Raw genomic sequence first — 12,034 nt, 5'->3', positions numbered from 1 at the left:
CCCAGCCCGGCGGGGGGAGGGGAAAGCCTGCGCGCGGGCGGAGCCCAGGTACGCGGGGCGCGCTCCCGGCGGCGGGATGGCGGGACCGGGTTCCGAAACCTGGCGGCTGGTTTGCAGGATTCCGACTGGATCCCTTGCCTCCCCCAGCGCTGGGTCGGCGTCGGAGGGGGCTCTGCGGCGGGGTGGCGCGCACCAGGCGCTCGGCCTCAACTAGGCCTCCTCGCCCCCAACGTGGCCTAAATTCGCCTCCGGAACCCGGAAGGCCCTTAGCAAGCACAGACTTAATGGGCGCTGTTTACAAAAATTAACTGCTGTTTTCGAAGCGCCTGCGACGAGTGAGGGGCCGTACACAGAATACCCTTGAACAGGACGGCGTTACTGTTCCCACTGGACAGAAGGGAACACCGAGTTTCCCAGAGCTCCGGTGCCCGGGCCCCGCTCAGGGCGGCTGTCTTCCTCCTCGGGGCTGGATGCGGGACACTCGAGTCCCTGAGACCCCGGTGGGGAGGGTCCGTGGCGGCTCCGGCGCGTGCGCCCAGGCTCCGCGCCAGCCGCCAACGTGTCTCCGCCCCTAAGGGCGCCGGAAGGCCAGGGTAGGGGTAAGAGGGTGGCTGGCGGGGTCCTAAACCTTAGCACCTGCCCGCCCCTGGCCCTCTCGCGGTGGGCCATTCAGACCTACGCGGCCTTGTTTCTCCACCTCCGTGTGCGCCCCCACCCCCACGCCAGGCAGTCTTCTCTCCCTTTCTGCCGCGGTGCCACTGGAAGCCCCTCTCTGGGGTGGAGGGGTGTTGGCCTCACCCTCTGAACAGGACGCGGGCCGGCCTGGGCTCTGGGTGTGGTCTCAGCACAGCCTGGACACTGCTGCCACCTGGTCTTGTGGTGGGTGTTGTGGAAGAAAGCGTGCGTAAAATGCTCCTTAAGTGTTTCCGTGCTACTGGTGTGTCCTCTCTCTGTCCCTGACCCTTGCCCCACTCAGAGGCCGTTCTGTAGCCATAGAGGTCCCCTGCCGTGCTTCAAATTATATGATACCTTCCCTGCCCACTTAGAGACGCAGGAAGACCGTACTTATCTCTCTGAGCCACTTCTGTCTCCGTCCCTGCGCTTCAACCCCTCTGGCCTGAAACACTCTGCCCCTGCCCCTCACACAGCTGCCCTCTTGTTAGCGGCTCAGTTGGCGTCTTAGACCGGCCTTCATTCTGTCACTGTCTTCATGCACGTGTCAGCATTGGAAAGCCTCTTACTCTCCTGTCGGTGTCTCTGCCCGCCCCGCTTGTGCGTCCCATGAGAGTGGACACGTTCCCTGCCTCCTTCCGGGCACCTGCCTGCCACTCAGCAAATGTATGTTGAATGAATGATCTCTGCTTGGGCGTTTCTGGAAGCTTTCTGAAGCTGTGTCAACCGGCCTGGCTGCAGTATTGGTCATGCACTTCAGCACACCATACCTTCTCAGGTCTGAGTTACAGCAGTGGAAATGCTGACTCCAGGCCTTGTTTTGTGGTTAGAGATGGATTTGTAGCAGCATAGGGTAGTACTATCCTCTCTGGCTGCTGCATGTTCAGACTTACTGGCCTCCCGCCTTTCTCGGAACACAGCCAAAATTCCTTCTTCCGGTTCTCTGGTCCGGTGCTCACACCAGATGGAGTCCAGTGCAGTAAATGCGGCTGATTAGATGTCTGACTTTGGAGTCCAGTCTCTGTTTGGCTCTACATGCCCTTGAATCCTACTCTCAGCTACTTTTGGTGTGACTTTGGAGAGTTGCTCAAACTCTATGTGCCACAGGCTCTTTCTCTGCAAAATAGAGATGGTAATTCACAGAGCTGCTGTGAGGGTTAAGTAAGATAATACATATTATACCCACTTCACAGAGATGCTGGGAAGATTAAATAAGATAGTACATATAAAACTTCTGGAACGGTGAGTGTTGGGAGGCCAAAGGGTGTAGTATAATTACTTCCATTTGAAATGAGAATCTTTTTTTTTTTTTTTTTTTTTTTTAAGTAGGCTTTATACCCAGCACAGAGCCCAGTTCAGGGCTTGAACTCAAGACCCTGAGATTATGACCTGAGCTGAAATCAAGAGTCGGAAGTTTAACTGAAAGAGCCACCCATGTGCCCCTGAAATGAGAATCTTAAGCAACAGGATGTTGTAAGTATGTTCCTGGAGCAACCCAGGTTTAACCTCAGGAAGAACTAGGGGGTCCCCTCTAAAACTGACTTTGCACAGTATAAATATATTGAGTTAAAATGTGGCATCTGGAAATCTCAAGGCTTTAAGAATATTAGAGTGCTTGCAAAGAGGCCTCCAAACAAAAGTCCTTGAAAATATGAGGTTTCCATTGGTAAAGATGCAAAGCATTTGTCTGAATCTTTCATACGAAGGATGCCTTTGCATCAGGACCAGAATAAATGACTATCTTAAAAAGCTAGAAAAAGCTATCTAAAAAAGCTTAGAAAAAGTTAAAAGTTAGCTCTTTTAACCACGGGGATTTCATTTGCTTACATCACCAAAATGCCACCATCTCACCAAGTAAAAGTATTCATGTAATCAATATTTTCAATAATAGCTTTTAGCACCCAGACTATATTCAAACTTCCTGATTTTCTCAAAGATGTCTTTTTACAATTAAGTTGTCTCAATCCCGATGCAAATAAGGGCCACACTATTAAGGAAAAAAATCCCAAACTTGGAAATGGGCAAAATGAAGACTGTGTATGCTTTCTGAGCAACACTGGAGCATTTTCCAACAGGCCCACAAAACAACGATCTAATTCTCTAGCACAGCCCTGTTGGACTTACCATGGCAGGATTTTTGGAGGACTCTCTATGGGCAGATGTTAGCTTATGGAAAGTGACGTAGATGCAAGTGATTCTTGGTCAGAAGCAATGCCAATGAATATTGTTCAGTAGAGATATAAAATACATGCACTCAATGTGCACGTGTGCTCTGATTTTTGAAATGTCTTTGGAATAGTTCTTTTTTTACTGGTCCCCATGTCAATATAACTTTGATACATGCTCAGTTTATATTTGTATAGGACCATTGTTTTTAACTTTTTGAAAATTATCCTTTGACAATATATGGCATTTTATTATTATGTCTTTTAATGTTCTTTTTATCTATAACAATCCTTTAGTTTCACACTATTAATTTGTTGGAGAAACCAGTTTATTTATTCTGTGTTTGAAGGAAGAAAATGATTTTTGCTTCCTAGTTCTGGTGTGCTCCATGCCAGGCTCCTGCAGCTGGCACCTCCCAAAGCACCAGAAACTTCCCTAACATCCAGTGTCTGCAATGCATGATGGTCAGCAAGACACAGCCACCAGCAGCTTCTTGGCACCCCGCTTGGGTGGCTTTATATTGGAGTGTTCCTGGTGTGAACGGCTTTCTCCTGCACCCAAGACGGTGGATTTCTGGGAAGTTCCAGCAACTTCTCCTGCAGCAGAACCTCTGTGACTATTGTGCAGTCCTGGGAAACACCACACAGACAAGCCTGGAGCCATCTTGGGAGACACCACCACAGACAAGGCTGGATCCCATCCCCTCTGTTTTCTGAGATTCTGCATCCACAAATATCCCATCTCCTGCTCCAGCATTTTCTACCTTTTCACTAACTCGTGAGCATAAACATATAATATCTCCTGTTAAGAGAAACATTCCTTGATATCTAAGTTTTTCAATCATTTTTCCTCAGCCAGCCCTTCTCTCATGTCTGTTCCTTATAACTTGAAAATCTTGTCTGTACCTGCTCTCTGCATTTCCTTTCCTCTCAGTCTGTTAAAAACTGAAATACACCATGTGTTCAAGAGTATACATAATACGTTATATGTTTTAAAGCGTTAATGGTAAGGTAATAAAGTAGGCTCTGGCATTCATCTCTCATTTAAGAAATCAGACATTCCCAGTGCCTTTCACTGTGTGTCCCTAAGCAGTATTTCACTCGTGGTCTCCCCCAGACATAAGGATCAATCTGCACTTGTGTGATCATCATTCCTTGGTTTTTCTTTATGCTTCTTTTTTATACATGTTTGTAACTCTAAATAGTACCTTGTCTGGTTTTGCCTGTTTTTGAAGTTTCTGTACCTGGAAATCCCCCTGCACGTGTTCTTCTGTGACTTGTCTTTGTTTTTGAGATTCACCATCTTGATGCATTTAGGTTTGATGCCTTAATTTTCATTGCTGTGTAGTATTTCAGATATGAACAATTTGCATTTTTTTCTTCTTCATTCTACTGTTCCTGGAATTTGGTCTGTCCCCATCTTTTTGCTATTATGGTCAACACTGCTATAAACATTATCCCACATGTATCCTGGCACATGTACCCATGTGTCCATCAGTTTTGGACCTCTGCCCCATTCATGTATTCACACAATGGAATCCTATTCAATGAAAAACTAATCTCAGCGCAGTTCTCTGTGTACTTTTGGTAAGATCTCCAAGTACATTCCTAAGTGAAAGCAGCAAGATGAGGAACAGTGTATGGTAGGCTACCTTTGTATTAAAAAAGAGGATGGAACAAAGACTCCATTGATATTCTCATAAACTAGAAGATACGCAAGAAACTAAAGAAAGATGCTATGTGTCTGAGGACGAGAAGTGAACTGCACAAATGGTGGACAGGAGCAGGGGCAGGACACTTTCCTGTCCCTACTGAGGCAGTGAGTGTTCCTTACAGCAAATGAATAAGTAGGGGAGTGTCAGCAAAGTATGGAAGCCGCACTGTGCCACACGCAAGCGTCCCAGCTCAGCAAAGTACCAAACACAGCTGAACAGAGCCGGCCACGGAAGAACAGGGCTGTGTGTGATGCTGTTCACCCCTCCTCCATCCTCCTCACTCTTTTTGGACACAGTCCCTGTTTAAAAGTTTTTAAATGTTTATTTAGTGTTGAGAGAGAGAGACAGGCACAGAGCATGAGCAGAGGAGGGGCAGGGAGAAAGGAGACAGAATCTGAAGCAGGCTCCAGGCTCTGAGCTGTCAGCACAGAGCCTGACGTGGGGCTCCAACTCATGAACTGTGAGATCATGACCCGAACTGAAGTCAGACGCTTAGCCGACTGAGCCACCCAGGAGCCCTGATACATCCTTCATTTTGAAATGCTTACTACGTACCCCCCCTAATCATCATGCACCTTTTTTGGGAATGAGAGTATTAATATGCTGCTGCAGACCCTTCCTGCATGAGAGCAGCCACAACTCACTCTGTGCGGGCCCCCAAAAGTGCAGCAGGAAGTCTTCATTAGGCTGCCCCCCAGGAGCTCTGCCTGCTGTCTTCCACGGGAAATGTGCACAGGACGTGTGTCCACTGGAAGAAGTGACCGCTGCTGGGCAGACTGCACTTCTGGGGTAAGGTTGTGTTTGGAGCTCTCTAAGCTGCTTCTTAAGGAGAGAAGGTAGCAGGACAGCAAAATGAACCCAGATGTCTTTTTTAAGCCAAACAGAAACAAGCACAAGGTGGTGAGCCAGAGCCTACCATCACTGGCAAAACCTCAACTGCTTATCCCAGAGCTGTTTTTTTTTTTTTTTTTAATTTTTTAACGTTTTATTTATTTTTGAGACAGAGACAGAGCATGAACGGGGGAGGGTCAGAGAGAGAGGGAGACACAGAATCCGAAACAGGCTCCAGGCTCTGAGCAGTCAGCACAGAGCCCGACGCGGGGCTTGAACTCACAGACCGCGAGATCGTGACCTGAGCCGAAGTCGGCCGCTCAACCGACGGAGCCACCCAGGTGCCCCAAAGAGCTGTGTTTTAAAAGGAGGCTTCACACTGGGGACAGAGCCTGGCTCGGAGCCCACCTCATCACCCTAAGATAACACCTGAGCTGAGGCAAGAGTCACTTAACCCATTGAACCACCCAGATGCCCCTGTCCTGAAACACAAGTGGTGATGTCCCTCTGCCTGTCTCCATGAACCAGCAGCTTCCTTCTTCCCTCATACTCTCAAGAGATCTTTAGTTTTGCCTTTTATATCAGTAAAGCCCTTTATTTCATGTTATAATCTTTATCTATTAGGAGTTTAACACGTCTTTCCCAAACTGTGCTGGGAATTGTTATCATTTTGTTGGTATTGTGGTCACAGAGGTGTGTAGATTTTGAGTTGGCTGCCAAAACACTATTTTCCACTATAAACCCTATTATTTCTGGGGATGTTTTGCAACTTGTGAATTTCTTTCCCCCAGGGATACATATATAACATTAGGGCAGAAGTATCTGTAAAACTTTTTACTGTTTGTAGAATCATGTGACTACCTTGCTACTAAAATTTTTTAAGACAAATTTTAATAAAATCTCCTGAAGTGGGGGGCACCTGGGTGACTCAGTCGGTTAGGCGTCCGACTTCAGCTCAGGTCACGATCTCACAGTTTGTGAGTTTGAGCCCCGCGTCAGGCTCTGTGCTGACAGCTCAGAGCCTGGAGCCTACTTCAGATTCTGTGTCTCCTTCTCTCTCTGACCCTCCCCCACTCACGCTCTGTCTCTCTCTGTCTCTCTCTCAAGAATAAATAAACATTAAAAAAATTTTTTTTTTTTTAAATCTCCTGAAGGATACAGGGACCCCAATGGCAGCCTTGTTTTACAGCAGCTTGGGCACCTCCAAAGCTTTTTGTCACCAGGGTCCTGTTCAAATGTTGCTTGCTAGGAATTTGGTGCAGATTCATGGGATGTTTTACCTCTAATATCCAAAGAGGTTAGTCAGGTTAATCAGGAGGGTGGGGGCACTTTTCCTTTCTGATTGGAGGCTATAAGACTAACCATCTAGCCTGTCTACATTGTGCAACATCTCTGTGGGCTCTATCTGCATGGTTCCTAAGAAGGACACAGAGCCCTGGATATCATCCTCCCTCAAGGACTACCCAGCTTTAAACAGGTATGCAATGTGATCTTAGTGGGTTCTTCACGGGGGCTACTTCATGATCGTACCAGTAGCTCACATTGTGCTGAGGTTTATTTAATCCACTCTTGGCATATTACAGACTACTTTGAAACCCTGAGGAAGTAGGGCAAGAGGACATTGCATGACTAGTAACTAAAGGAGCGCTAACCCTGATGAGTAGTCTGTAGAAAAGCAGGTGTTAGGAACGTCCAAGGTTGCATCCCAAGTGTCAGAAAGGCAGCACCCACAGCAATGATATGAGGATCTGCAGGAATAAAGTTGTCCTCTGCTTGTGTGAGCTTCTCAGTCTGCTTTCCCTGGCCAGATGGGGTGGGGGCTGGGTTGTATAGTATCTCATCCACTCTAATTGAATGAAGAGGAGAATTCCCTTTTCACCTTTGGGTTCACAAATCAGTTTCTTTGTTTAAGTTTTTCTTTAAATTCTAGTTAGTTAACTCATAGTATAGTATTGGTTTCAAGAGTAGAGCCCAGGGGTTCATCACTTACATATAACACCTGGTGCTCCTCCCAGTAAGTGCCCTCCTTAATGTCCATCATCCATCTAGCCCATCCCCCACCCACCTCCCTCCATCGTCCCTCGGTTTGTTTTCCATCTTTAAGAATCTCTTATGGTATCTTTCCCTCTCCTTCCCCACCCTTCCCCTATGTTCATCAATTTTGTTTCTTAAATTCCACATAGTAAAATCACATGGTATTTGTCTTTCTATGCCTGACTTATTTCACTTAGCATAATACACTCTAGCTCCATCCATGTCACTGCAAATGGCAAGATTTCATTCTTTTTTATGGCTGAGTATATATGATTCCAGTGTGTGTGTGTGTGTGTGTGTGTGTGTGTGTGTGTGTGTACACACACACACACACGTACACACATACCTTCTTCAGTTGATTCATTAGTCAATGGACATTTGGGCTCTATTCATAACGTGACTATTGTTGGTAGTGCTGCTATAAACATTGGGGTGCATGTGCCCCTTCGAAGCAGGATATTTGCATCCCTTGGATAAATATCTAGTAGTGCAATTGCTGGGTTGTGGGGTAGTTCTATTTTTAGTTTTCCGACAAAACTCCATACTGTTTTCCAGAGCAGCCGCACCAGTTTGCATTCCCAACAGTGCAAGAGGTTCCCCTTTCTCTGCATCTTCACCAACATCCGTTGTTTCCTGAATTGTGAATTTTAGCCATTCTGACAGGTGTGGTGGTATCTCATTGTGGTTTTGATTTTTATTTCCCTGATGATGAGTGATGTTGAGCATCTTTTTATGTGTCTGATTGCCATCTGAATGTCTTCTTTGGAAAAGTGTCTGTTAAAGTCTTTTGCCCATTTCTTAACTGGATTATTTGTTGTTTTTTTTGTTTTTGTTTTTTGTTTTTTTTTGGTTATTAAGTTTAATAAGTTCTTTATAAATTTTGGATACTAGCCTTTTATCTGATATGTCATGTGCAAATATCTTCTCCCATCTGTCATTTGTCTTTTAGTTTTGCTGATTGTTTCCTTCTCTGTGCAGAAGTTTTTATCTCGATAGTTCATTTTCGCTTTTGTTTCCCTTGTCTCTGGAGACATGTCTAGTTAGAATTGCTGCGGCCAAGGTCAAAGAGATTTTTGCTTGCTCTCTCTTCTAGGATTTTGATGGCTTCCTGTCTTATGTTTAGGTCTTTCATCCATTTTGAGTTTATTTTTGTGTATGGTGTAAGAAAGTGGTCCAGGTTCATTCTTCTGCTGTCCAGCTTTCCCAACACCGATTGCTGAAGAGACTGTCTTTATTCCATTGGATATTCTTGATCTAAGTGCCTGTTTTTGTGCCAGTACCATACTATCTTGATGAATACACCTTTGTAATACATCTTGAAGTCTGGAATTGTGATGCTTCCAGCTATGGTTTTCTTTTTCAAGATTGCTTTGGCTATTCGAGGTCTTTTCTGGTTCCATACAAATTTTAGGATTGTTTGTTTTAGCTCTGTGAAGAATGCTGGTTTTATCTTGATAGGAATTGCATTGAATATGTAGATTGCTTTGGGTAGTATAGATATTTTAACAGTATTCTTCCAATCCATGAGTCTGAAATGCTTTTCCATTTTTTTCTGTTTTCTTCAATTTCTTTCATAAATGCTTTGTAGTTTTGAGAGTACAGGTCCTTTACATCTTTGGTTAGGTTTATTCCTAGGTATATTATGTTTTTTGGTGCAATTGTAAATGGATTGGTTCCTTGATTTCTCTTTCTGCTGCTTCATTATTGGTGTATAAAAATGCAACAGATTTCTGTATGTTGATTTTGTATCCTGTGACTTTACTGAATTCATGTATCAATTCTAGCAATTTTTTGATGGAGTCTTTTGGGTTTTCTACATAGAGTATCATGTCATCTGCAAATAGTGAATGTTTAACTTCTTCCTTGCTGGTTTGGATGCCTTTTATTTGTTTTTGTTGTCTGATTGCTGAGGCTAGACTTCCAACGCTATGTTGAACAACAGTAGTGAGAGTGGACATCCCTGTTGTGTTCCTGACCTTAGGGGGAAAGCTCTCAGTTTTTCCCCATTGAGGATGATATTAGCTGTGGGGTTTTTGTATATGGCTTTTATGATGTTGAGGCATGTTCCCTCCAATCCTCAAAGGTTTTTATTATGAATAGATGGTGTACTTTGTCAAATGCTTCTTCTGCATCTATTGAAAGGATCATGTAGTTCTTATACTTTCTTTTATTAATGTAGTGTATCACGTTGATTGATTGTGAATATTGAATCACTCTTGCAGCTCAGGGATAAATCCCACTTGATCATGGTGAATGATATTTTTAATGTACTGTTGGATTCAGTATGTTAGTATTTTATTGAGAATCTTTGCATCCATGTTCATCAGGGATATTGGCTTATAGTTATCTTTTTTAGTGGAGACTCTGTCTGGTTTTGGTATCAGGATAATGCTGACCTCAGAGAATGAAATTGGAAGTTTTCCTTCTTTTTCTATATTATGGAACAATTTGAGAAGAATAGGTATTAACTCTTCCTTAAGTGTTTGGTCGAATTCCCCTGTGAAGCTATGTGGTCCTGGACTTTGTTGGGAGATACTTGATGACTGATTAAATTTCTTTGCTGGTTATTGGTCTGTTCAAGTTTTCTGTTTCTCCCTGTTTCACTTTTGGTAGTTTATATGTTTCTAGGAATTTATCCGTTTCTTCCAGCTTGCCCAATTTGTTGGCATATAGTTTTTCATAATATTCTCTTATAATTGTTTGTATGTCTGTGGTGTTGGTTGTGATCTCTCCTCTCTCACTTGTGATTTTACTTATTTGGGTCCTTTCTCTTTTCTTTTTGATAAGTCTGGTTAGGGGTGTATCAATTGCATTAATTCTTTCAAAAAAAAATAGCTCCTAGTTTCATTGACCTATTCTACTGTTGTTTTTGTTTCTATATTGTTTATTTCTTCTCAAATCTTTATTATCCCCCTTCTGCTGACTTTAGGCGTTGTTTTTTCTTTTTCTAGCTATTTTAGGTGTAAGGTTAGGTTGTGTATTTGGGACCTTTCTTGCTGCTTAAGATAGGCCTGAATTGCAATGTACTTTCCTCTGAGACGGCCTTTGCTGCATCCCAAAGGTTTTGGGCTTTTGTGTTTTCATTTTAATTTACATCCATGCATTTTTAAATTTCTTAATTTCCTGGTTAACCCATTCATTATTTAGTAGGATGTTCTTTAACCTACATATATTTGTGGTCTTTCCAGATTATTTCTTGTGGTTGATTTCAAGTTTCACAGCACTGTAGTCAGAAAATATGCATGGTATGACCTCAATCTTTTTTACTTGTTGAGGGCTGTTTTGTGTCCCAGTATGTGATCTATTCTGGAGAATGTCCCATGTGCACTCGAGAAGAATGTAAATTTTGCTGCTTTAGGATGAAATGTTCTGCATATATCTATTAAGTCCATTTAGTCCCATGTGTCACTCAAAACCATTGTTTCCTTACTGATTTTCCTGTTAGATGATCTGTCCACTGCTGTCAGTGGGGTGTTAAAGTCTCCTAGTATTATTGTACATTGTATATTGTATATTGTAATATATATATATATATATATATATATATATATATATATATATATATATATATATGGATTTTTCCAAGTTGGGGGCATAAATATTTACAATTGTTAGATCTTCTTGATGGATAGATCCTTTTATGATTGTATAGTGTCCTTCTTGGGAAGGATACTTCTTTGTCTCTTTTTATGGTATTTGTTTTATTTTTATTTTTTAATATGAAATTTATTGTCAAATTGGTTTCCATACAACACCCAGTGCTTATCCCAACAGGTGCCCTCCTCAATGCCCATCACCCACTTTCCCCCCCTCCCACCCCTCATCAACCCTCAGTTTATTCTCAGTTTTTAAGTGTCTCTTATGGTTTGGCTCTCTCCCTCTCTAACTTTTTTTCCCCTTCCCCTCCCCTGTGGTCTTCTGTTAAGTTTCTCAGGATCCACATAAGAGTGAAACCATATGGTATCTGTCTTTCTCTCTATGACTTATTTCACTTAGCATAACACTCTCCAGTTCCATTCACGTTGCTACAAAAGGCCATATTTCATACTTTCTCATTGCCATGTAGTATTCCATTGTGTATATAAACCACAATTTCTTTATCCATTCATCAGTTGATGGACATTTAGGCTCTTTCCACAATTTGGCTATTGTTGAAAGTGCTGCTATAAACATTGGGGTACAGGTGCCCCTATGCATCAACACTCCTGTATCCCTTGGGTAAATTCCTAGCAGTGCTATTGCTGGGTCATAGGGTAGATCTATTTTTAATTTTTTGACGACTTCCACACTGTTTTCCAGAGTGGCTGCACCAGTTTGCATTCCCACCAACAGTGCAAGAGGGTTCCCGTTTCTCCACATCCTCTCCAGCATCTATATTCTCCTGATTTGTTCATTTTAGCCACTCTGGCATGAGATGGTAGCTCAGTGTGGTTTTGATTAGTATTTCCCTGATGAGGAGTGACATTGAGCATTGTTTCATATGCCTGTTGGCCATCTGAATGTCTTCTTTGGAAAAGTATTCATGTTTTCTGCCCATTTCTTCACTGGATTATTTGTTTTTGGGTGTGGAGTTTGGTGAGTTCTTTATAGATATTTGATACTAGCCCTTTGTCTGAT

The 12,034-nt window shown here is 43.2% G+C and overlaps 1 long non-coding RNA gene across 3 annotated transcripts in view; it reads left to right on the top strand.

The window, feature by feature from the left end:
- Positions 1-19: 19 nt before the first annotated feature.
- The window catches only part of LOC132666576 (uncharacterized), a 47,445-nt gene continuing 35,430 nt past the window's right edge, over positions 20-12,034 (top strand). For all 3 annotated transcript variants that reach the window (XR_014137674.1, XR_014137676.1, XR_014137675.1), the window contains exons 1-4: positions 20-1,828; positions 1,879-1,914; positions 2,002-2,145; positions 3,213-3,615. This is a non-coding gene — a long non-coding RNA (uncharacterized LOC132666576). The remainder of the gene's footprint in view (positions 1,829-1,878; positions 1,915-2,001; positions 2,146-3,212; positions 3,616-12,034) is intronic.

Source organism: Panthera onca, chromosome B2, assembly GCF_046562875.1.
Source record: "Panthera onca isolate mPanOnc1 chromosome B2, mPanOnc1 haplotype 2, whole genome shotgun sequence".
Lineage (NCBI taxonomy): Eukaryota > Metazoa > Chordata > Mammalia > Carnivora > Felidae > Panthera > Panthera onca.
Note: the sequence above shows the minus strand (reverse complement) of the source record. Positions and strands in the feature narration are given on the sequence as shown.